General features: G+C 44.8%; 1 long non-coding RNA gene across 1 annotated transcript; it reads right to left on the bottom strand.

Annotated features, from left to right (window-relative positions):
* Positions 1 to 356: 356 nt before the first annotated feature.
* On the bottom strand, positions 357 to 3,158 carry LOC119267574. Its single transcript, XR_005132493.1, has 4 exons — positions 2,749 to 3,158; positions 2,518 to 2,602; positions 1,466 to 1,604; positions 357 to 550 (listed from the first exon to the last, which is right to left on the bottom strand). It is a non-coding gene; the product is annotated as an uncharacterized LOC119267574 (long non-coding RNA).
* Between the last annotated feature and the right edge of the window lie 22,537 nt (positions 3,159 to 25,695).

Genomic DNA, 25,695 nt, shown 5'->3' with positions numbered 1-25,695 from the left:
TCCTCTTCTGTACTCCTAGGAGTATGTACTCTCATTCTTAATATACCTCATATACGCATTAATTATACCTCTTTATTATTCTCAATATACTTCATTAAATATTCTAAGATACCCCAATACAAGTTTTGTTGAAAATATATCATCTGCGATGTACTTTTTATAATATACTTTTTTCACATACAAACACATCAGTATATACGTAAACATTTAAAAATATGTAGACTCACATGAATTTTTTCATGGAACTCATTTTGGGGTATCTAATAATTACTAATGAAGTATATTAAAAATAATAAAATGGTATAAAAAATTCATCTATGTGGTATATGAGAAGCGGGAGTACGTACTCCCAGGAGTACACGACCATTTTCATATATATTCAGAATCACATAGTTTCAAACATCATACATCAAACATAATTTCACCATCGTCATGAAACATCAAACATCATACATCCAATTCATATATACATAGTTTCACAAACATCCAATGCATCAAACATCTAACGTCTAAATAGTAGCATTCTGCCCTTCCATGAAGTGAACCAAACCTGCAAAAATGGGAGTAAGAAATTAGAAGAAGAAGAAGACTAGAAGAAGAAGAAGAAGAAGAGCTCTTCCTATTCCTTCTCTTCCTCCTCTTCCTTGTTTTTCCATCTTATTCATTATTTGTGTTATTTTAGAGTTAACCTATCTAAGTATGCCATTTTTGTGCTACCAAATCTATGATGAAATGAATAGAACAAGAAACTAATGCTTTCATATTTTAGAAAGCAAGTCACCAACTTTTCATTTCAGTACTTTGCATCGAAAGATAATCATCTAGAGTGACGGCTGCAACTGCAAACTTTCCTTCACTAACCCTGTACATGCACTAATTAGTGTGTTGCGTTCGGAAGTAAAGCAGAATTTAGGCAGCGTAAATGAGCTAAAACCAGTGCACAAAACAGAGAGCTCAAACCCATGCCCAGTCTCAATGATTAAAGGAAAATTAAATATGTCAAAAGGATCGCAATCCTGGAAATAATCGAGATGGGAAGCTATACATATTGTAGGATGTATGAAACATACTGTAAATATTGCCTCTTGCCTTCTCAAAATAATACAACCTCTTGAATAACACAAGTACAGACTACCAACACTAACGGAACCTTCTTGAGTTTACCTACCAGGAAGCATGTGGCTCAAGAAATAAATTGGCATTGCCTATTAGGGTTAGGAAATTCATCCACACTCAGCTGATGCCTCTCTATCCCTCTCTCTCGATTGCATTGCAGATGATGTGTAGGTTTAGACCATGGACCCCCTTTCTCTCTCTGTCTCTCCACTGATGGAATTGCATAGAATTCTAAACTGAATTTTCAGAAACTTGGATGTTGATTGGATCTACTTGAAAGGCAGATTGCTAGTACCAAGCATGCAGCGGATCCATAGGATTAAAACATAGGCAATCTCAAAAAAATTACATGTAGCCGCCACAGCGTGAGGTGGTGCAGGACGAAGAGTCGTCGTTCTGATGGCCAGCATCGGCACCCTTGTGGGTGGGTTCATCCTCCTAGTTGTCGTCGCCGTCGAGGTACTCGTCCTCTCGTCGTCGTCCTACTGCTGCTCCAAATCGAAGCACACATGCATCATACATACATGCATACAGGACCAAATATGATTTGAAATAGATAGAACCAAAGTGCAACTAGCCTAGTATATACATGATCTCATCAGGAACCAGAGTTATATAACAAGTAGTCCTACACAAGAACCTATAGTCCGGTGGCATCAAGCACTATACCAAACCTCATCACACACACACCCACCTAGTTTGGTTTCACAACCAGCGGCATAGAAACGAACTAGGCTACAGCAGAGCAATGTCTGTAGGGAAATAGCCAACCTCACAGTGACAGTCGCGGTGGACGACCTCACAGGTAATCTGAAACCATGCATGTGACAGTGAAAATTAATGCCTGAGGCCTGAGCATTACGAATCCCAAGCCAATTCTTTTCTTTAAAACTAAAATGAATAGGTGGGCATGTATCACAAACCGACTCCTTGAAAAGACAAGCTAATGTCTGGACATTATGAATCTAAAGCAATTCTTTTTGTTTGACAGCCACAACTAGCAGTACATGGTTGAAACAAATCAAAAAAATAGCAAAGATAATAGCTAGTAGCATTGTCCAGAAGCATGTGTATGTGTGACAACAGAAGCAACCATTTTTAGAAAGATTAAACCAATCCAAAATATTAATCAATTAAGTAGCTCTCTAGTTCGCACAACATATAGGAGGGTAGTGGTCTGCTATGTTTAGAACTGGAGCCCCACAGACATGCATGTATCTAAATTTAGAAACAAGATTACCTCACTTGAACTACATTATTTCTCACACAAAAGTTAAACAAGCAACCAGCCATAGTAATCAAACAGAGGAGAACACCATTGGTATTCAATAAGCTGTAAAGAAATCTACTCTGAAATCAGAGAGCATGCAACATAAAAAATTAAACAAGGAACATTCAGACCTCCATGGACATGCAGATCGCCCCACCTCCCTTGCCCTTCTTCTGGTCTTTCTCCTCCTTCCTCATCCCCTTCTACTACTTTTCTCTGGACACAGAAAGCACCAAATTAATGCCCCTAAAAACAAACCCGGTCAAATCAGAAATTGCATAAGGGAAAAAGGAAATTTTCTTCCCAAATCGAAAGAAACAGGGGGCTGAGAGAGGGAGAGAGGCGAGATGGGGGAGGAGGACCTTGGCTGCCGTTGCGTGGTGGTGGATAAGGCCCTCCTCTGCCACTGCCTTTTGGTGGAGAAGCAGCGTCCAGCAGGCGCAGCCGCGTGAGGAGCCATGCGATGAGGCGTAGAGGACCGCCAGAGGCACGCCGGTGGCAGAGACGAGGCCGCGCACCAAACCCTAGTCGCGGAGGGATGGGTTGGGCGCCAGCGTTCGAGGGGGGAGGGACGAATCTGGCCGGAGGAATCGACGCAACGGAGCGTGGTGAGCTCGGTAGCATGCTGCACGCCGACCATGGTCACCGGAGCTCGCCGGATTAAGGGCGGCGGTGGCTAACCCTAGGGCGCGGGAGAGCAGAGAGGAGATGTGGGTGCAGGTACGGGGGCAGTGGGGGCGGGGCGGCCGGCGGCGGGGGTGGCGCGGGGCGGCGGCGGCTCGGGAACGGGTGTGGCGCGGGTGAGGGGCGGCGGCGGCTCGGGCAGGAGAGAGAGAGAGAGAGGACAGAGAGAGCGGTGGGGAACAGGTGTGGGCGCTGGCCTGCTTTTTAGTTAGGTCACGACTCTTTGCCTCTGCTAGCAGACGGCAAAGCGTCTAGTTAACCGATGTTAGGTTGGCCACTTTTTTTGCCGTCTGCCAACAGACGGCAAAGAAAGTGGCCGTTAGGTGGTTCTCACTAGTGGGTCACCCTTCCTCTTTGAGCTTCTATGTCGTTCGCTAGCAGATGGCAAAGAGCTGGCTGACGGCAAACACCCTCTTTGTCATCCGCTCTTTATTTTCCGTCAGCTTTCTGTAAGCTGATGGGGAAGACCTTCTTTGCCGTCAGCTAGCAGACGGCAAAGAGTTGGCTGACGGCAAAGATCCTGATTCCAGTAGTGTCAGCACGATGGTGTGATGACGGTGATGATGTAGTTACTGACGCAGGGCTTCGCCTAAGCACTACAACGGTATGACCGAGGTGGAAATCTGAGGGGGCACCGCACACGGCTAAGAGATCAACTTGTGTGTCTATGGGGTGCCCCCTCCCCCGTATATAAAGGAGTGGAGGAGGGGAGGGTCGGCCCTCCCTATGGCGCGCCCTAGGGTGAGTCCTACTCCCACCGGGAGTAGGATCCCCCCCCCTTTTCCTAGTAGGAGTAGGAGAGAAGGAAGAGGGAGAGAGAAGGAAGGAAGGGGGCCCGGACCCCACCCAATTCGGATTGGGCTAGGGGGGCGCGCCCTCCACCTTGGCCTTCCTCTCCTCTATTTCACGAAGGCCCAATAATGCCCATATACTTCTCTGGGGGTTCCAGTAACCTCCCGGTACTCCGGTAAATGCCCGAACTCATTCGGAACCATTCCAATGTCCAAACATAGGCTTTCAATATATCGATCTTTATGTCTCGGCCATTCTGAGACTCCTCGTCATGTCCGTGATCATATCCGGGACTCTGAACTACCTTCGGTACATCAAAACACATAAACTCATAATACCGATTGTCACAGAACGTTAAGCGTGCGGACCCTACGGGTTCGAGACTATGTAGACATGATCGAGACTCATCTCTGGTTAATAACCAATAGCGGAACCTGGATGCTCATATTGGTTCCTACATATTCTACGAAGATCTTTATCACTACCAAAAAAATACACTTCAGTGATGACACGTGTTTGTCACAGTAGGTCGCGTTTTTTGTCATGCATGTACATTCATGAAAAATTTATGACAGAATCAAGATAGTCATACCTGTGCTGTCGTAGAAGTGTTCCATGACATTACCAAAATTATCATCACGGAAGTGTCCACTTCCATGATGATAAATCGCGCGTCACAGAAGTGCTTTCGTCAAGGGTGATCGACACGTGGCATCCACCGTAACGGAACACCGTTAAGCTATCGGGTCGGGTTTTGAATCCGATAACCCGTTAACAGCCCCGACCAATATGAAATTTCCACGTGTAAAATTCTTATTGGCCGGACGAAACACGTGTCAGCTTGTTAGTGGGTTAGATAGGCGCCAATGATACGTCGACACGTGGCACGGCCCAACAGAGGCCCATTCCTGTGAAAAGGCCGGCCCGTTAGACTTGGTCAAAAGGTGGCGGGCCGGCCCATGTAAAGCCTATTAACGGCCTGTTCGCATATAGCCAATTTACAGCCCGCTAACCCAAGGCCCGTTACGTCCTATCCGAATTAGGCCCAGTAGCATCATCTGGGCCATCCAATATGATTCCAGCCTGTTTTCACTTCTGGCCCATGTATGTCCCATGACGTCTTTCGGCCCATATGAGGCCCTATGTAACTCTTGGCCTATTAACAGCCTGTGGTGAAACTGGCCCGTAATGAACAGTGTATCAATTTACACCCATTAACGGCCCGTGGTGAAACTGGCCCGTAATGAACAGTGTATCACTTTATACCCATTAACGGCCCATTATTTCATTGGGCCGTTTCCAGCCCATGTTATCTTTCGGCCTTCTTAGAGCCCATTTATTCTTGGGCTCATTTCCAGCATTCGTTTACTTACGGCCCGTTACTGTCATTTTCTACTTGTGGGTCAAATTCAGCTCGTGGTTACAGTCGGCCCATTTGTGGCCCGTTAATACGTTGGGTCATTTTCATAGCATCATCAAATACGGCCTATTAACGATGGCCCATTACGGTCGGCCCATGAACGGACGATTCCAACTCAAGCCCATTTACGGCCATAATGCAGCCTTTTATTGGCCCATGTTTGGCCAATCGATCATACGGCCTGTATAAGGCCCATTGATGATACGACCCATAGAAGGCCCATTGTTTCTACGGCCCATAGAAGGCCTACTGTTTCTATGGCCCGTAGAAGGCCCACTGTTTCTACGGCCCGTAGGAGGCCCAGTTCACTACAGTAAATATTAGCCCATGGTTATTGTGGCCTAGTTTTTAAAAATAGGTTATTGCAGCCACTAGTTAACCGCGGAAAAAGAACTGCAATGACTACAAGCAAACAAATAAACAAGACAACAAGGAAATAAATAAGCAAGCAACTAACGCTAGGCTATCACGACTATTACACATATTACATCCGCTAGGCATCAAAGTTCGCCACCAGTGCAAATATAGGGAACAAAGCAGCATATCATATACACTGGCCGTCAAAATTGGCCACCAGTGCAAATAAACGCGGCAGCAAAACAAGAGCATAACTGAAACAACTTCAGAAGAGCTCAAGAAACGTTATCCTGGGTATCCACCATGCTGGCAAAAAGTTTAGCAAGCTGATTAGCTTTGTCCTGTTTGGCGCTAAAATCCTCCAACGCTTGCTGTTGCACCAGAAAGTATGCATCTGAAAGCTCCAGGGACTTCCGCAGTCCTTCCGCTTCTTGTCGCAGCACAGCTGATCGATGTCTTTCAGCTTGTAGTAGAGACTCAAGAAACTGAATTGATTCAGATAGTGAGTTTGAATAGCTTGTGCAAGCGGTAGTGGGCAGTAACTCCAACATTAAACCAAGACAGGATGTGTCACTATCCTGAACCTTATCTGCATTACTTCCTTTACCGTTGCTTAATAAGGCACTCTTCCCCAATATTCTGTCAGCATTCTAGAAGAAGAAACAAGCAGACACATAACAAGTTTAGCATGTACTAGTATGTGAAACTCATTTCAGTGAACCAGTTCATTAGTAAGGTGGACAGGATTAAACTATCAAGTCTTCTATTGCCAGGTACTAGTACATAATAAAAGCATCAAACAAACATATATCTATGTCCTATGGTTGCAATGGAATCTTAAATTAGAACAGTTGTTCTTCCGGTTTAGGCACTTGTTCTACATGAACAGAGTACATTAAGACGCAAGAATATAATACTTAAAATAGAAAATGAGCTCATAGACCTTACCACATTCTTGGTTGGGGACCAGTACAGAACAAGGCGTTCCCAATCATCGTCTAGTAAATGTGTCTCAGGAGAACGTAAGGGAATTTGATGAGTTTCTTTGCCGGTGAAGTACGTTTTCTTCAAGTAATTCCGATACTGCCACCAAGCATTCTTGAAGATAGCAGAGGTATTAGCACAGGTTACCTCATCCTGAGTTTCCAAATCGGTCCTTCTCTATAGAGAAAATTGGGAAAATTTGCTGTATTATAACCATCATGGAGGTAGGATGTATGAGACGAAGCAAAGTAATTGCCATGAATAACATTACTTACACATAACTCCTGGACAAACACCTGCAACTGGCATTTTCCTTCATCTTCAGTATAATATTTCCAAGATGGGAAGATACGCACATACGATTTAGCAACATCAAATGCGATAGATGCTAAACTACGACTAGTTGGTTGTGCTTCCTCCATAGGAATAGGCGTACTAACTGGTGGAGTTGGGGTTCGCCGTGATAGTACTGGCCCTTTGGGCACTGGAGCTGCCTTACTAACTGCTCTTGTTTGGGAGCTCTGTGGTGGAGATGGTGCTGTGTCAACAGGAACTGGGTTACTATCGGCTGGGGTTGGGGTTAGATTGGGTGAAGCTAGTTCTCTCTCCATCGTAGTAGGGGTACAATCTGCGAGAGTTTGGTTATGTGTGGTAGGGCTGGTTCTTGTGCATGTACAACTGGGGTGCTATCTCCACCAAGAGGTAGCACTGTTTTATTTGAAGATCGTGTTTTTAGTCCGCTAGATACCGGCATCACCCGCTCCAATTCAAATGGCTGATAAACAGGAAACGTAGTTGAATGTACAGACATTGTATGAGAGACAGATGCAATAGATAGTGTGGAAAAAAGAGGGCATGAAATAGTTGACATGTATATTGTTTAACTAAAACGGATAGCATGACATAATTTCACATATATGATGTCTATCTAAACTGGATAGCATAGCATAACATAATTCAAAGATATGATGAATAACTAAATAGGATTGCATGACATAATTCACCTACATGTTATCTAAGTAATCAGGATCGCATCATTTAATTCACATATGTGATTTATATGCTAACCAGAGGGCATTAGATATGATGTCTGAACTAAGAACATGGTGTTGAATATTGTGTATATGATGTCTAAACTATGCAATGCAAGACACCGTATGCATGATATGAGCAGTATAACCGTGCCAAGTTAGAGCATACACCTCAGTGGGGGAATAGGACTGATCATCTGTCTCTGAATCCATCTCTGAGGAGCTATCGGAACCCAACAAGAGATCTGCTTCGACAGGTAGCACTGTCTGCTCTGAAGGCCTTGTTTTCACTCCGGACTTTTCCATCTCCCACCCAAATGGCTGATTCATAGGAATAGTAGTTTAATGTACAAACATTGTCGACAAATGGAAATGTAATGAAGAAAAGGATGGGCAAGATATCATTCAAATATATGATGCCTGGTTAAACAGGATGGCATTGCACATTTCACATATATTATGGCTGGCTAAAAGACATGAGACTGCATAATTCCCATATATGATATAGAAACTAAACAGGTGGCATTACAGAACATGTCTAAACTAAGCAGATGACATATATGATGTCAAAAGTAGGCACTACAAGGCAACATATGCATGATATGACTAACGTCATCATGCCAAGGTAGAGAAAACACCTTGGGGGGTAAATAGGAGTGGTCAGCGGCGTCTGAATCCGCCTCAAAACAGATATCTTCCTCTGGATTACAATCTGGAGAGGGGTGGGGAGGGTTTGCCATTGAACCCACCATGGAGCGATGTCTGCATGACATTGTATTGCCGCGCAAAACTCTTCTCTTTTTCTCTACATGTTCAGCATGACTATGTACAATATATGACATGCATATGAAAAAAATATGGTGAGATTATGTAAGGAGAGCATGCAGAAATTTAGAGTGATGGTAACAACCAGTGGATCAATGTTTTTCCCTTGAACCAAAATAGCCCTAATGGATCGATGTGAATGTATAGTAATAAGTGATGCAACAAGTGTACAACCTCTTTGCCATAGCCGTGTCGACCTTAGCATCATTGGGTTGGTCGCTGAAGCAGTCGAGGCAGAGGTGGCCGTCAGAGGTGTGGAGGAAGATCTGAGGAATCGGTAGATGGCATCCAGGGCACTGCTCTGTTGTAATGGATCGTTCTGTCATTGGAGCAACTCCGGTGAGCCGTAAGACGTCAAGCCTGAAGCAGCACAAGACAGACATCGTCAATTTCAAGTGGGATTCTAATAGCATCTCCAATAGATGATGTAAAATGGATGTAAAATTAACATCACCAAAAACCACCTGACTACAACACATGAGGTAAAAACTGTTGACTCTGAACTTAACTGTCGAAACTGAAATTTACTGTGGAATCTGAATGCTACTGTCGAATCAGAACGCAATGGTAGCAGAGAGGCACTTGACATGTAGTTTAGGGAGGGCCTGCAGTTCATCTTCAACCTGCACCCCCCTGAGCCGCCAGCAACCACCGGCCCGAGCGCCGCCTTGCCGCCCCGAAACAACTCGCCACCGCCGCCCCGGCCAGCCCTCTAGGCCCCCCCACCCTGAACCCAAAGATAGATAGTGGGGTACCTCTCCGATGAGCCCCCGTCCCCACTGCGGGTGGTTCTTCCTTAACTCCGGCGAGCCCTCCCAACCCCTGAAAATTGACTGACCCAAAAGTCGATTCAGTCGACTGAAGTGTGGCTTAATCGGAGCAGAGCAGCAGCACGAGCGAGGGGGAGAGCAGCAGCAGCAGCTGGGCGAGCGAGCGATCGAGCGAGAGCCGGAGCAGCAGCAGATCCGGCGGGTATGGACGCCGCCGCCGAAGGGGCCTCGCACTGGGGGAGAGCCATCATGGAGATGTCGCCCACGGCACCGGCTTCAAGGTAGCCGCTCCATGGGGGTGCGGGATGGAGCACCGTCGGCGCCGGGAGGTCGGGTTAAGGAGAAGGTGCGATGCGATGAGTGTACAACCTCTTTGGTGGCGCCGAGTAGGCCTCGGCTTCGTCCGAGGAGTCGATGAGGATGATGTGGTTCCGGTGGAGCAGGTTAAGGCGGTGCTGTGAGGATGGAGCAGCCGCGATAGACGAGGCGATCGTCGGAGCAGCTCCTTGGAGGTGGAGGACGGGACGGCTGAACCGGCGGGATGGCGAGATGGACGACGAATCCTCATCCGGGGAGGTGGACGAGGGATGTCGAGCTGTTGCAGTGGACGATGTCGTCGGGGAAGAGGCTCCAGCTGGGCAGCGGTGACGTGGCGGACGGAGGAGGGTGGGGTTTCGCGGCTAGAGCGGAGAGGTTATGGCGGCCTGGGATTTCGAATGACGAAAAGGGGGCGATGGGAGGGGGTGAAGCATGACTTAGGAACGCGCTTGTCCAAAATGTAGGGTGTGTTACAAAAGTACCCCCACCGATTTGAACTAGCGGCCGTTACGGCTCAGGGTTAGAAGGGGGATTTAGTGTGTCGGGATTTGGCAGCTGGAGGGAGTTTTCGCGCGCGTTGTTATTTCGGGATAGCAAGGCATGGGTTGTGAAGGCGCCAGTTTTGGGAGCACGATATCTGAATTTTCGGAATATAACAAGACGCGGGTTGAATTTTAGGGACAAGCCTAATGTGTAGTAATATTGTACTTGTACGTACCAAATCAATTCGCACTTCCCTCAACCAAAAAGAAAACGAAAAAATAAAACTATTCACACCACACAAAGAGAGAGTTTTGCCCCGTTTTACTATACAAATGCTATTCAAAGCTACTCCCTCCTTCCATCTATATAGGGCCTAATGCGTTTTTCGATGCTAACTTTGACCAAATATTAGAGCAATGATATATGACATGCAACTTACACAAAGCACACCGTTAAATTCGTCTGTGAAAGGTTCTTTCAATGATATAATTTTCATGTTGTGCATGTCATGTACTATTAATCTTGTCAATAGTCAAAGGCGGTCTTAAAAATCTCATTACGCCCTATATAGATGGAAGGAGGGAGTATGAATCCATGTTATGTCCGATTAATTTTTTTCGCTTGTTGTATAATGCATGTAACCTACTCATACCAACATTTTAGTGCATTCCAAATGTCTATACTACCGCTCCAATTCGAACTAAATTTGAATTCGTTTCTCTATTTCAATAAGAATCTACAATCATGATTGCTGCCAACTTCAACCATCATAGTTTCCTTGCTATCCGCCAGATATAAATCAGACGGCCTATAATGCAGGATGGCAGGCACACCATCATCAACAACTCCGTTTTTATAAGAGTAGAGATAAAATATATTAAATGTAGTATACCATGTTCATAACCACACCATGTGTATCACCGCTATATATATTCACACATCCGTCGGTTTGAAACACTATGATAAATTCTTCAAATATCCAAATTCGCTTTTTATAATGAAGTATATATGATCTCTATTCGTCTTTTATACCCACACAACCCTCTTATCTTTGTAGCTAGAGCTAACTTTCTCTTGTGCATGCACACGCCCGCATCCTTCTCACCCTCCCTCGGCATTCTCTAGCTCCATCGCGCAAATTCGTCTTTTCACTTTAGGTCGTTCACCCACGGTGTGTGTAGGCCCCCCAGCTGTTCTTTACGGCACACATCGATCGATATGCCTCTCTAGCCAGGTGTGCCTAGCACAAACACAAGCTTCCCCTCTTCTCTTGTCACCATCCATGCCTCACTCCCAGCACTCTTTTCATCGTTCTCGTACTCGCACACTCCTCCCCCTCGATATAGTACTTGTACCACCTCCTACATGCATACCTCTCTCTCTATCCTACTCCTCGTGCCTCATTTGCTTCTAACACACACATGCATGTATACCGATCGATCTCCCAACATATACCTAGATCGATTTTAACTACCCCCCCATCGATCGACGTACCTCACAAGTTATGTCTCTTCTTTCTCTTACAAAGGGCGATTGATCTTCCTATGTAGTTACGTCTGCTTACCACAGCCACATCATCCCCCCTCATCATTCGTGCATGCCTCCTGACCCGTCTCTCACACGCATGTGCATAGACAACAAGCAGCCATCTCCTCTCTTATTGATATTGTGGGCGTGCCCTCTGTTTGTCTAGCAAGCCTATCCCACCATTTGTTAGAAGCAACTCCACTACCACCCCCTCCAACACTCTAGCTCTGTCTCTCTCCCAACCTTATCCATCTCCTGCACATATGCATGGATGCCGATCGATCTCCCTTAATACATGAGGCAGATTGATCTCCTTAATACATGAGGTAGGCCTCTCTCCTCCACACATATACCAGCCATTGTACCTCTATAGTTAATTGGGCCTCCCTCTTCCCCCACCACACACCGATAGTCAAGCGCTGCAGGTAGGTATCCATGCCACGGAGACAAACTGCACATGTCCCATCTCACATTCCAGTAGGCCAGCCACTCTATATCTTTAACGTGGGCACACACAAATTCGATGGCACTCTTTATCGATCGTGTGCGCGCGCGCACACACACACACACACATCATCCCTCTCTTCGATTCTATGGACACCTCAAGCCGATGATACCTCCACTCTCTTCTCGTGGATCGCCCCCTCTATATATATGTTATATCCAGGACTCTATTTCACACACATTGCGTATGTTAAATTTTTTGATTGACCCCTCCCCCACAAAAAAAACTCTCAAGAACCCACACACTATATCTCTCTAGGTTTGTATCTCTCTCACAGAACCCCACGCAGGTGGTGTACGTATACAAGAAGAGAATAGGTGCATCGTGCACGTACTCACGCTTCGTGCCCAGCCACACCCGCGCGGGTACACGGTGGAGCTCATTTCTCTGTAGAAGCTGAATTTGTTTTTGAAACATCAAGTGGCCAGAGACTCGAAAACTTATTTTCCCATTAGTGACTTGTCAGGGCGGTGGATTTTAGTTTGTACAATAATGCTGCATCCACCTAAAGTAACGAAAGTTCTTACGTAAAATTCCTAGTAATTCCCTCTTCGTAGGTGCAACATTACTCCTAACATTTGTAATATCAGTTTGAAACTTGTAATATTGCCGTGTCCTATTCCCGCGTTTTCAAAATCCTGTGAATCAAACAGGTCCTGAGTTGGTGATGATGTTGTGCCTCCCATCTTTCACCAATAGCCGTCGGATCTAGATCTGACGCATACAAACCAAGCTTCTCCATTTTTGCAAAAAGATGCCCGCACTTGTTCCCTATTTACAAACAACTCCTTCTCTCTCACAATCAGCCTCATCTCCTCCCCACGACATCTAGGAGTAGAAGGCCGTGGAAAAATCTGGCGCGAAGGCCGCTGCCGGAGCCATCCACTCCCAATCTTGGTGTTCCGTGCAATGCACGGGCATCTACGCATGAGAAATTATGTCGAACAGGGCTAGTTGTAAGCAGGCTAGCTCTACAACCATGATGATAGTGACTGCAGACGGTGAGGCTGACTATGGTGTGCCGAACACGGCGCCTATACTCAGGTGTCATCTCCGGCGCAGGGTCTTGTCACTTCACTGCGAGGAGCATCACGTAATAATTTGACCAACGGATAGTACAGTGCTAGTACTCCTACTACTACTCCTACATTGGTAGTACTACTACTAGTACTAGTAGCACCCCCGTCTGGATTTAGGAGTACTAACACGTCCATCTGGATTTTAGTATTTGACTAGTAATATCTAGTAATGCATGTCACTAAAAATGTACTACTCCCTCTGTAAATAAATACATGGTGTTTTATTCCTATCGGCGAGAGAACTTAATGTTTTTTGCTACTCCTAACTAGAGTACTAATAGGATTACATGCAATGAACTAAACACTGCATGTCATGTTTGGTAGTCTCAAGTCATTGAAAGCATGCACAACCCACATCTCTCATTGGTTGATATGTCACAAAATAAGAAACAATGAGGGAGTTAATGCACCGTGCCTAAGTATTTTGGGATTATTTGGTTTCCTTAAGGTGGCTTACACAACATTTTTGTTTACATGCATTAACATTTTATTAGTTAAATCAAAGGTCAAAACTTGGCGCAAAATGCAAAGGGGACCAATAAACCAGTAAACATCAAACTTCTCTCGTTTGGCCCCAACTAGAGGTCCGGTGATATGACTATACTGCACCGGCACGGAGGGGGACGCAGCTTCATTGACTTACAACAACTGCCTTTGGGTGAATGACACGTGGCCCCAGGGGGTGGCTGGCCCACCTATCATACAGCCAAAGGCAGGTGCAGTAGAGGGCTGAGGAGTAGTACGAAATCCTACGCACCTATGCACGCTAACCAAGGGTTGAGTGATCACTCGAATCACAAGATCATTTGACTAGAAGCTACGCTAGACCCATGGAGGCGATGAGCGCGAGCATCAGCCGGCTATGCCAGATGGTCCACGATGCCGGCCTGCGGCCCGGCATCGAGGAACGTCTCCAGGTAGTATTGCTTGAGGCCACCAGGGCAAGGGGCCGCTTGGACGACAGCTTCGTCTCCTTGTTCGATGAGGTCCTTGTTGGTTTCCTCGACAAGTTCACCGTCGTCAAAGAAGCTTGCGGACGACTGTGACGTAAGCCTCCAGCCGACGCACCCAGGCTCTGCGATGCTCACCACCCTCAACGGCCACTATGGTAACAACCTCTTCGACGCACTGGTGGCCCTGCGACTGCCCGCTGTCGCGCCGGAGAATGTCCACCTCGAGGTCGCACTCGCCGCGCAGCGCCTGGCGCACCAAGACACCATTGACATAATCACCCATGTCTACGCGCAAATCGTCCTAAAGGACTACTACATGCAAGAGGAGGACGATAGGACGCTGGCCTTCTTGGAGCGCAGGGCAACCTTGGACGGCACTGTTCAGAAGCACGTTGAGCTCGCCGCTGCTCCTCACACATCGGTTGGTGACCCGGCGCACTAGGGCGTGAGGATGTCGTTGAACGTTGATGGATCCGTATGTATTTTTATCTTTCCGTCAAATCCATGTGGTAGTATATGATACTACAGTAATTATCTTACCTTTCGCATCAACTTCATAATTTTCGTATGTACTCCATGCATGAACGGCGCCAGAACCAAACTTCTCATTACTCTAGGCAAAATCGTTATTTTCTATCTATCGGTCGCGCCATGGAGCAGAACCAAATTTTACAAGTTACGAGTTCAAAAGGAAAAGCCTGCCGTGTTCGCGTCGCACCCCCACACGGTTGGTCCGGCATGCCGCTCAAGCGGGAATGCATGCGGTGTTGCATTTTCACTTACAAGTGGGACGGCAGTTGAGCAAACCGACTATCGGCAAACCCCCACCCCACCCATCGCGCGATGGCTGAGAAAACAGGAGGGAGAAGAGATGGCTGTAGCACGGACTCCAAGAAAATTGGTGTCGGATGGGACTCGTGTGGGTGGCGCGTGCCGTACTACTAGACGTGAATGCTAGTTATGGCCCATGCCACCCCACTATATCGATCCTATATCGAGGTACGTAGAACAAATTTCCTGCAGTCCATGCTCAGCCCTCCTCTATCTCTCTTCTCAGCCAGCCAGCGGACGCACGGAGCCCATCGTCTGTTTGCTCACTGAAAGCACAAGTGCTCCCTAGGTGGTTTTGGTAATTAATGACAACATATCTCTTGTTGGACTAACACTTTTACCTAGTATGTTTCAGATAAGTTCAACAATAAAGTGGCATGGGCTAGAGGATGTGGAACCCCTTCAAAATGCTAAGGACAAAGGATTGGCTCAAGCTCCAAGCTCAAGACTCTACATTTTCTATTTTAGTGATGCAAGATCACATTGAGTCTATAGGAAAGCCAATACTATTAAGAAGGGATGAGGTGTTGCTTAATGGCTTGCTTGCTCAAAGTGCTTAGTGATATGCTCCAAAGCCCTCAACCACTTTCTCACTTCCAAATATGTCCTAAACCAAAAGTCAAACTCGGCCCCACCGATTCTTTCTATCCGGAGCCACCGAGTTCAGTTGACATAGCCACTGCCAGAAACCCTAATCAGTTCGGTCTCACCGATGGGATCTCGGTCTCACCGAGATGGGCTTGCAAACTCTCTGTTACCTGTTGCAATATTTTCGGTCCCACCGAGATATGCAATCGGCCCCACCGAGTTTGTTTGGCCAACTCTCTGTTTCACTTATTACCCAAATCGGTCCCACCGAGTTTGAGTAATCGGTCAAACCGAGTTTGGGATTTACCATAACTCTAGCACATCAGTCCTGCCGAGTTGATCCAGTCGGTCCCACCAAAAACCCTAACGGTCACTAGGTTTGCTAAATCGGTCCGACCGAGTTTGTCAATTCGGTCCCACCGAGATTGGTAAATTGTGTGTAACGGTTAGATTTTGTGTGGAGGCTATATATACCCCTCCACCCACTCTTCATTCGTGGAGAGAGCCATCAGAACATACGTACACTTCCAATACACATTTTTTGAGAGAGAACCACCTACTCTTGTGTTGAGGCCAAGATATTCCATTCCCACCATATGAATCTTGATCTCTAGCCTTCCCCAAGTTGCTTTCCACTCAAATCTTCTTTCCACCAAATCCATATCATGTGAGAGAGAGTTGAGTGTTGGGGAGACTATCATTTGAAGCACAAGAGCAAGGAGTTCATCATCAACACACCATTTGTTACTTCTTGGAGAGTGGTGTATCCTAGATTGGCTAGGTGTCACTTGGGAGCCTCCGACAAAGATTGTGGAGTTGAACCAAGGAGTTTGTAAGGGCAAGGAGATCGCCTACTTCGTGAAGATCTACCGCTAGTGAGGCAAGTCCTTCGTGGGCGATGGCCATGATGGGATAGACAAGGTTGCTTCTTCGTGGACCCTTCGTGGGTGGAGCCCTCCATGGACTCGCGCAACCGTTACCCTTCGTGGGTTGAAGTCTCCATCAACGTGGATGTACGATAGCACCACCTATCGGAACCACGACAAAAACATCTGTGTCTCCAATTGCGTTTGAATTCTCCAAACCCTTCCCTTTACATTCTTGCAAGTTGCATGCTTTACTTTCCGCTGCTCATATACTCTTTGCATGCTTGCTTGATATGTATTGTGCTTGTTAAACTTGTGCCAGAACTGCACTTCAACTTAAAGAAGTTAAAAACTGCAACTTTTGGTACTTAGTGTCTAATCACCCCCCCCTCTAGACACCACTTCTCGATCCTTTCAATTGGTATCAGAGCATTGGTCTCCATTACCTTGGTTTAAACACCTTTGGAGGAAGATGGATGTGTCTACTTTGGGGAGTCTTAGACATAGAGTGCCTATTCTTGATGGAGAATATTTTCATGAGTGGAAAAATGAAATGCTTGAGATTTTCAATGAATATCATTTGAGCAAGTATATTGCTAGCCCTTGTGCACCTCATGTTGATCCTTTGCATCCTACCCTTGATGAGTCAGTTGACATGATTCGCAATCTTAGAACTGTTAATCTTATCACTAGAGGCTTGCCTAGAAACTTGATTGGATGGTTGCCTACTCTTAAGTGTGCCTACACCATATGGGAATTTCTTGAGGAACTCTTTCCAAATTATTCCTTGAAAGATCTAGATGAAATCCTCCATAAGTCTATTGCCTTGATTAAGATGAGTTCCAATGATCCTGAATTTGGTGACTGCTTATTTGAGCTTACTAATCTTACGAGTGCCAAAGGAGATGTTGGAATCATTAGCAATATCATTTCCAGAGCTATTAGAATTCATAAAGATAACTATAGAAATGATCATTTATCTAATGAATTACCCTCTCTAGGAATTGATCAACCACAAGATGATGTTGAACATGGATACTCTGATGAGGATGATGATGATAATGACTATGATCTCGATGATGCGATGAGACACTTTGGTCTTATGGCAAATCTTCGCGGCTACATGGCTGGAGGAAAGGAATGGGTCCTTGATAGTGGATGTACTGATCATATGACCGGAGATAAAGACATGTTCCGTGAGCTTGCTGAAAACGACGGCCCTCGAAAGTATGTCACTTTTGGTGATAATTCAAAGGGTAAGGTGGTTGGCCTTGGTAAGGTGGCCATCTCACATGATAGCTCCATACAAAATGTCATGCTCATTGAATCTCTTGGTTGGAACTTACTTTCAGTATTTAGACTTGCTGATTTCGGTTTCAATGTCCTATTTACTGAAGTAGACTACCAAGTGTTTCGTAGAGATAATCATAAAATGGTCTTTACCGGTATACGTAGAGGAGATCTTTACATTGTTGATTTCACTAAAAAGGCTCAACCTGGAACTTGCTTAATTGCTAAATCTTCTAAAGGCTGGTTGTGGCATAGAAGGTTAAGCCATGTGGGCATGCGAAACCTTGACAAACTCATTAAAGGAAATCATATCCTTGGCGTTAACGATGTCATATTTGACAAGGATAGACTTTGTAGTGCTTGTCAAGCAGGGAAACAAGTTGGAGGAAGTCATCACGCTAAGAACATCATGACCACAAGAAGACCACTCGAGCTACTTCACATGGATCTTTTTGGTCCAAATGCCTACAAGAGTCTCGGTGGTAACTCACTTGGTATAGTCATAGTTGATGAATTTTCAAGATTTACGTGGGTGTTCTTTCTTGATGACAAATCGCAGGTCCAAAAGATCTTCAAAAACTTTGCTAGGAAGGCCCAAAATCAATTTGACGTGAAGATCAAGAAGGTTCGGAGCGACAACGGGACGGAGTTCAAGAACGCAAATGTGGACACCTTTCTTGACGAAGAAGGGATTACACATGAGTTCTCGGCTACGTACACACCACAACAAAATGGAGTCGTTTAGAGGAAGAACCGGACTCTTATCGAGATGGCAAGAATGATGCTTGATGAGTACAAGATGAAAAAACACTTTCGGGCGGAAGCGGTTGAGACAGCTTGTCATGCAAAAAATCGCTTGTATCTTCACAAGCTACTCGGCAAGACGGCATACGAGCTCCTCACCGGTAACAAACCCCAAGTTGGATACTTTCGAGTATTCGGCTCAAAGTGCTACATTCTTGATAAGCATCGTCATTCTAAATGTGCTCCTAAGTCTCATGAAGGTTTCCTACTTGGTTATGGCTCAAACTCTCACACATACCGTGTCTACAACAATTTCACCCGAAAGGTTGAAGAAACGGTAGATGTGAAGTTTGATGAATCTAACGGCTCGCAAGTAGAGCAATTGCCAATTGATGTAGGAGACAAAGATCCCTCGGAAGCAATCCAAGACTTGTCTATTGGCAAGATTCGTCCAACGGAGGTGAAGGAGAGTACCTCGTTCGTCCAAGTGGAAGCTTCTACCTCACGACAAGGTGAACCAAGAGTTGATACGGAAGCATCCACGAGTGGGACACACCAAGATGAAGAAAATGAGGAAGTGCACCAAGACGAACGTCAACATCCTCCTTCTCCACCACGACAAGAGAACGACAATGCTAACAATGAAGAAGGCCAAGAAGAATAACAAGATGAAGAAGATGTTCAACCAAGACCCAAGAAAAAGCTTTCACGAGTTCGAGCAAGAATTGCTAAAGATCATCCCGTGGAGCAAATCTACAATGATATCCAAACCGGGAGAATCACTCGCTCTAAAACTTGTTTGGCTAACTTTTGTGAACATTACTCATTCATCTCTAGAATTCAACCTATGTAGGTTGAAGAAGCACTGGAGGATCCGGACTGGATATATGCTATGCATGAAGAGCTACACAACTTTGAGAGAAATCAAGTGTGGACATTGGTCGAGAAGCCCGACAACAACCACAACATCATTGGTACCAAATGGGTGTTTCGCAACAAGCAAGATGAAGATGGACAAGTGGTTCGCAACAAAGCACGTCTCGTCGCCCAAGGCTACACACAAGTCGAAGGTATGGACTATGGTGAGACATATGCTCCCGTTGCTAGGCTTGAGTCCATTCACATCTTACTTGCTTATGCTAATCACCATGATATCACTTTGTACCAAATGGACATTAAAAGTGCTTTTCTAAATGGTGAAATTGAGGAGGAAGTTTATGTTAATCAACCTCTTGGCTTTGTCAATCCTAAGAAACCTAATCATGTCTACAAACTTCACAAAGCCCTTTATGGTCTTAAACAAGCTCCTAGAGCATGGTATAAATGCTTGACCAAGTTCCTTATTGAAAAAGGCTTTGAAATTGGAAAAATAGATTCTACTCTTTTTACTAAAAGGGTTAATGGAGAAATATTTGTATGCCAAATTTATGTTGATGATATTATATTTGGATCAACTAACCCTCATTTTAGTGAAAAGTTTGGGAAGCTAATGTCGGAGAAGTTTGAGATGTCTATGATGAGTGAACTTAAATTCTTTCTTGGTTTGCAAATCAAGCAAACTAAGTAAGGCACCTTTGTCTCTCAAACGAAGTACACCAAGGACTTATTCAAGAAGTTCAATATGCAAGAATGCAAAGGTATGACTACACCCATGCCTACTAGTGGACATCTTGATTTGACCAAAGATGGTGAACCGGTTGAACAAAAAGTTTACCACTCTATGATTGGTTCATTGTTATATCTATGTGCTTCACGTCCCGATATCATGCTAAGTGTGTGCATGTGTGCACGATATCAAGCTGCTCCTAAGGAATGTCATCTTAAGGCCGTGAAGAAGATAGTGAGATACTTAATACATACACCAAATTTTGGCATTTGGTATCCAAAGAGGGCTTCCTTTGATCTTGTTGGCTACTCCGACTCGGACTATGCCGGTGACAAGGTTGATAGAAAATCCACTTTGGGTACTTGTCAATTCCTTGGTAGATCTCTTGTGTCTTGGTCTTCCAAGAAACAAAACTCGGTATCCTTATTCACCGCCGAAGCGGAATACATTGCCGCTGGTTCATGTTGTGCTCAATTACTCTGGATGACCCAAACTCTTAAATATTATGGGATATATGTGAAACATGTTCCATTACTTTGTGACAAAGAAAGTGCTATCAAGATTGCTCACAATCCCGTGCAACACTCTCGAACTAAGCATATTGAAGTTTGTCATCATTTCATTCGAGATCACGTTGCTAAGGGTGACATAAACCTTAAGCATGTTCACACCGATAAGCAATTAGCAGATATATTCACTAAACCACTTGATGATAAAGTGTTTTGCAGGTTAAGAGGTGAATTGAACATCATTGATGCTTCAAACTTGGAGTAGGAACTCCATTGGATACATGCAAGACTTGAGCTTATGGCTAATCACTTGATATTTCTCCTATGATGATTATCCTATGTCTTGAAAATTTGCATATTGCATGTTATATAACCCTTGTAGGTACTTGGATGAATCTAATTCTATGAGATTGCAACTCACTCACATCTTGAGTAATCTCTACATCACCAAGTCTCTACACAATGGTGGTTGATGACAAGGAAGCACGAAACCTTTCAAACATATCCTTTGACAAATTCTATGTTGAGTTTCATGATTGTCATGTTGGATACACAAGTGCTCTTCCTTGCGAAAACTAACCCATGTAGGTAGATGAACTCAAAATCCAAAGGGTGCTCCCAACTCTTGATGGGCTACATCAACTTTGAGCAACCCACACAAGTTCAACTACATGATCAAGATCAACACCGCCACCCAAGGTATGTTATTCCATCTTAGAGTAGCTTTACTCCAAGTCATGAGTCAAAGCAAATAGACAAGATGTGAATACATCAAGATACTTAAACGAAAAATGGTAACCCCATTTTGAGCTTAAACGATGAGTACGACCTATGATCAAGTGATCTCACTTGACTCCTAAGTCAATGTACTCTAACATAGGTGACTTTGTCACCGCCCAATTCTAGATGAAGTTCTCTTGTGTTCTTTTCTGTGTTCTTGCATTTGTCTCATGCATATTTGTTTCCCCTTTCAAATTCATCTAGATCTTTTAGTTTCTTTTCTTTGCTTTTTGTTCTGCATTTTCTGCATCCAATTCATTGCAAATCTTTGTGAGATCTTATTTTGTCTAGTGAGCTGAGGTGACAAGTGTTTTTCTCTGTGATGAACTCAGTTCCACCGGTTTCATGTCTCCGGTCTAGCCGAAGATTTTCGGAGCAACCGAAGCATACAACTCGGTGACACCGATTTCACTACAGGAAAAACATTTTGCCATTTATTCCTGCTTTATTCTTGATCCAGCTCCACTCAATGAATCTTGTCCTCTGCAAGCATCACATTTACCTTAATGCTTTGTACTGTGATTCAAGGACTGAACCCATTCACAACAAATTCCAGAAGGCCCTTCTTGGAAATTGATGTCAAAGTGGGAGAGAGAGATCACATCAAAGCTTAATCATATCTCTAGGGGGAGAGGTCTCTAGGGGGAGGGAATACTCCAGGAAAGAGTAATCTTCAAGGATCCCAGATGCTTGATGTTCAAGAGGAGAGATGCCACATGTCTTCTTGGGGGAAGACATGTTCATATGTGCTTATTTGCATTAGCTCTATTCATTTGTTTCTTTGAGCTCTGTTTTTCTGTTCCCTATCTTCTCCCAGTATCCCATGCTAGATTCAGGGGGAGCAAGACATCCAAGGGAAATAAGTTTATTAAATTCATTGCATATCCTTCTCTTTGGGGACATGTCAATATCTATCGTGGTACTCTGTACACACTCTACATGTCATCCCAGTCTTGGTACTCTTGTGGTTTCTTTTATTTTCTCCAGCTAGTGGGTGCATCTGTGTTATCTAACCTTGTTTACGCAGGCTCATTCCATCCTAGCCAACTCAAGACCACAAGGTAAGTATATGCATCATAGTCATGTGTATGAGAAATTCTTGCTGATGTACATATTGTTTACAAGAAGGACTCATGGGTATGAAGGTACATTTCTCATATTTTCATCACTTCCTCTGATGCATATAGCCAAGATACATGTAACACATTGCTACTCTGTCATGGTCATGCTCTCACATGCTTCTATATACCATATTCACATGTTTGCATACATGTAGGGGGAGCCTATGCTTGTTACATGTCTTTCCAAAGCTTTACTTGCTATTCTCTATGTCTTTATCTAAAGCTTTGATGTATGTTGCCATCAATTACCAAAAAGGGGGAGATTGAAAGCACAAGTGCTCCCTAGGTGGTTTTGGTAATTAATGACAACACATCTCTTGTTGGACTAACACTTTTACCTAGTATGTTTCAGATAAGTTCAACAATAAAGTGGCATGGACTAGAGGATGTGGAACCCCTTCAAAATGCTAAGGACAAAGGATTGGATCAAGCTCCAAGCTCAAGACTCTACATTTTCTATTTTAGTGATCCAAGATCACATTGAGTCTATAGGAAAGTCAATACTATTAAGAAGGATGAGGTGTTGCTTAATGGCTTGCTTGCTCAAAGTGCTTAGTTATATGCTCCAAAGCCCTCAACCACTTTCTCACTTCCAAATATGTCCTAAACCAAGAGTCAAACTCGGCCCCACCGATTCTTTCTATCCGGAGCCACCGAGTTCAGTTGACATAGCCACTGCCAGAAACCCTAATCAGTTCGGTCTCACCGATGGGATCTCGGTCTCACCGAGATGGGCTTGCAAACTCTCTGTTACCTGTTGCAATATTTTCGGTCCCACCGAGATATGCAATCGGCCCCACCGAGTTTGCTTGGCCAACTCTCTGTTTCACTTATTACCCAAATCGGTCCCACCGAGTTTGAGTAATCGGTCAAACCGAGTTTTGGATTTACCCTAACCCTAGAACATCGGTCCCACCGAGTTGATCCAGTCGGTCCCACCGAAAACCCTAAAGGCCACTAGGTTTGCTAAATCGGTCCGACCGAGTTTCTCAATTCGGTCCCACCGAGATTGGTAAATTGTGTGTAACGGTTAGATTTTGTGTGGAGGCTATATATACCCCTCCACCCACTCTTTATTCGTGGAGAGAGCCATCAGAACATACGTACACTTCCAATACACATTTTCTGAGAGAGAACCACCTACTCATGTGTTGAGGCCAAGATATTCCATTCCCACCATATGAATCTTGATCTCTAGCCTTCCCCAAGTTGCTTTCCACTCAAATCTTCTTTCCACCAAATCCATATCCTGTGAGAGAGAGTTGAGTGTTGGGGAGACTATCATTTGAAGCACAGGAGCAAGGAGTTCATCATCAACACACCATTTGTTACTTCTTGGAGAGTGGTGTCTCCTAGATTGGCTAGGTGTCACTTGGGAGCCTCCGACAAAGGTTGTGGAGTTGAACCAAGGAGTTTGTAAGGGCAAGGAGATTGCATACTTCGTGAAGATCTACCGCTAGTGAGGCAAGTCCTTCATGGGCGATGGCCATGATGGGATAGACAAGGTTGCTTCTTCGTGGACCCTTCGTGGGTGGAGCCCTCTGTGGACTCGCGCAACCATTACCCTTCGTGGGTTGAAGTCTCCATCAACATGGATGTACGATAGCACCACCTATCGGAACCACGACAAAAACATCTGTGTCTCCAATTGCGTTTGAATTCTCCAAACCCTTCCCTTTACATTCTTGCAAGTTGCATGCTTTACTTTCCGCTGCTCATATACTCTTTGCATGCTTGCTTGATATGTATTGTGCTTGTCAAACTTGTGCCAAAACTCCACTTCAACTTAAAGAAGTTAAAAACTGTAACTTTTGGTACTTAATGTCTAATCACCCCCCTCTAGACACCTCTTCTCGATCCTTTCACTCACATGCGGCCCCACATGTCAGTGAAAACGCAAGAGGACCCACTAAACCTGCACATCTTTCACCTCGATGTGCTGGTGATGAAAAACAAATCCAATAAAGATCTTCGGTGGCCGCTTTTGGAGTTACTCAAGAGTAGTGAGATTCTATTTACAGTTTAACCCAAGATGCACATCTCGTGGCTTCAACTACCACTCTATTTTCTTTCATGATACGACCTGGATGCTAGATGTCCCACGTGTCGGCAAAAGGAGGAAGAACCCGACCAAATCTTCGGTTCTACTCTCGGATGAGATTAGTGCACTTGTTGATACTCCTACTAGAATAGAGGCTAGACATGAGACTAGATGCGAGGAAGCAACGTCTACTTCTTTACACTCGAAGAAGAAAGAAGCATGCAAGATCGAGCCTCTGCAAATCAACAATTAATGCATCGAGAAAGCACTAATCCAACTTACAGGAGTAGTAAAATGTATTCTTGTGGTTCTTGTTTTATTTGGTCTTGCTTTTCTAGTCAAAATTATCGTTGGAGTTCGTGCAAAATAGAGGTCCGTTTGGGGTCGTGCATTGGAGTTGGCCTTACAAGTGGGACCGCAGTTAAGGAAACCGACTATCGGCAAACCCCCACATCGCCCGCCGCGCGATGGCTGAAGTTAGAGAAACGACGAGGTTGAAGAGATTGCTCTAGCACGGACTCCAAGAAATAATATGGTGTCAGATGGATGTCGTGGTGGTGGCGTGTGCCGTACTCCTGGACGTGAATGCTTGTTCTGGCCCATGCCACCCTACTACTCCTACTACTTACTCCTACTATATAGTACTAGTATCGAGGATTCAAGGTGCTGGTTACGTACAGCGAACACATTAACATATGGCTACAGTAAAAACACCCGCCCGACGCGCGAAGCATGTGAAGCTAGTACAAATAGTGTACTACTATTGTTGATTGGCCTCATCCAATAACCTGTTGCAATGCATGTACAATTATGTATTCGGAAAATATATTTTTGCCTTGTCGCACCACTCACTCGGAGAAGCGACTCGAAAGCCATTCATAAATTCAGTAAGTTTATCACATGCATATCATTTTATTACATACAACAGGTCATCAACCCACATCGACAACGAGGATACATTATAAATACTAAAGTTTTCACCACACAACAAATAACAAGCCATGAAATGAACTTCAACTCAACCATTCCGCGGCATTGCAAACGCTTGCTTTGAACCCACAAGTGATTCTCTGGGACGGGCCATCCGTTGTCGATCTGGAGACCAACGCAGGACTGATCATCCAGGCTGAAGCGGCCTACTATATCAGTACTAGGGTAGGGAACCACCCAAATGTCCGAGGTATAGACACAGTTGCTTCTCATAA

The sequence above is a fragment of the Triticum dicoccoides genome, chromosome 3A (genome assembly GCF_002162155.2).
Source record: "Triticum dicoccoides isolate Atlit2015 ecotype Zavitan chromosome 3A, WEW_v2.0, whole genome shotgun sequence".
Lineage (NCBI taxonomy): Eukaryota > Viridiplantae > Streptophyta > Magnoliopsida > Poales > Poaceae > Triticum > Triticum dicoccoides.
The sequence above is the reverse complement of the archived record's forward strand: the minus strand, read 5'-3'. Positions and strand labels throughout refer to the sequence as shown.